A 1,716-nucleotide genomic window follows, 5' to 3' on the forward strand; every position below is an offset into this window, starting at 1 on the left:
TCTTTACTAGAATCAATTTCTTGAGACAAACAACAAATAATTTGGTTAATTGATCCTATTTTACCTTCTTTACTTCCACCATCTGTGCAGCACTATGCACTGAAGTATCACTTATGAATGACCTTTTTGTCCACTCATTTTCCTTAAATAAGAATGCTACCAAGAGAAAGGAAACCAAAAAAAGATGAGTTCATGCCACCATAAGGATTTACTGAAAAAGTCAGGCTACCATAATGGAATCTAATCACCCTTACAACAACTTGAACCAAACAATACATGAGCAAATCACATAAAGTTTTGGAGTTGAAAAAAAAAATTGAAAACATAAGCGTTGGTTTAGTCAGAAAAGTCACCTGTGGGTAGTAATGGCCACAAATGATGACAATAAAAAAGAACAACCAAAACTATGTCTGATTATTCAGAGAGTTGCCAATGGAGTGTAAAAGTGAACACTCCAACAAAAATAGTGCAATCTTAAACAGTCTCTTAGAATAGAACAAATAATCTCAACTGCACAGGACATGAAATTTGGAATCCAATACAGGTTTTGGAGTAAGATTTTCAAATTCAAATAATTGGGTTCTTCAGACTCAACTGATTGATTGTTTGTTGAATTTGCAAAAATGCAAACAAGTAAAAGTACAAGGTGATTTTAGAATTTAGATTAAGGTGGATTGCATCTCCCAAATAGAAATAAGGTTCAAAATGCATAAGAATAGTGCGCTACTTGCTTAGCAATTTTATGTATAGTTACAAACATAACGTGTCCTCTGAGTTAGAATATAATTCATAATGCCGGCAAAAATGCAGAAATTTAGTACTAATTAAATTGACAAGTCAGATCTTAATCGCATGCTTCTGCGTTGATAGATGCAGCAATGTTTAATCAGCATTATGGGAAAGAATATTCTTATATATTGTTTGTGATTCCAAGGTGAAACAGTAAATTTACCATGTCAAAGCAACTTGGCATAGCATATATATAATTAACATCAAGCTTGAATGATGATGTTTTCTTTTTTTAAACTATTATTGATAATTTACATACACATGTAGTGAGTGTTCAACCTATAACCTCAGCTCCATCCCACTCTTATGGAGGGAGGAGAATGCCATTTCTGCTAGAGCTCATTGGAATCAAGCTTGCATTAAAATTCACGAGGAGAAGCACAATTGGATGATAAAAACAAGGAAAAAAAAAAAAAAAGTCCCCCAAACTACCAGCCGTTTTCGATTTAGCCCCCTAATGTTTCAAAAGTGATAAAGTAGCCCCCAAAACTACCAAACTATTGAATTTTGGCCACTCCATTAGTCAAAATCGTCAGTTTGGACGGAAACTGCAAAATGACGTCATTTTGTTGGGAGGCTACTTTATCACTTTCTGAATATTAGAGGGCTAAAATGAAAACGGCTGGTAGTTTGGAGGGCTTTTGTATATTTTTTCCAAATTTTTTTTTTTTCATAAAAGGGCATTGTAGTAACTTACCCATAACAAAACGACGTCGTTTTGTAGTTTCCATCCAAACTGACGGTTTTGACTAACGGAGTGGCCAAAATACAATAGTTTGGTAGTTTGGGAGCTACTTTATCACTTTTGAAACATTAGGGAGCTAAATAAAAAACGACTGGTAGTTTGGGGGGCTTTTTTATATTTTTCCCTAAAAACAAATTAGTCGACTCACTTCCAACACACGAAATCTCACATGAAGAACACTA

The sequence above is a fragment of the Corylus avellana genome, chromosome ca2 (assembly GCF_901000735.1).
Source record: "Corylus avellana chromosome ca2, CavTom2PMs-1.0".
Lineage (NCBI taxonomy): Eukaryota > Viridiplantae > Streptophyta > Magnoliopsida > Fagales > Betulaceae > Corylus > Corylus avellana.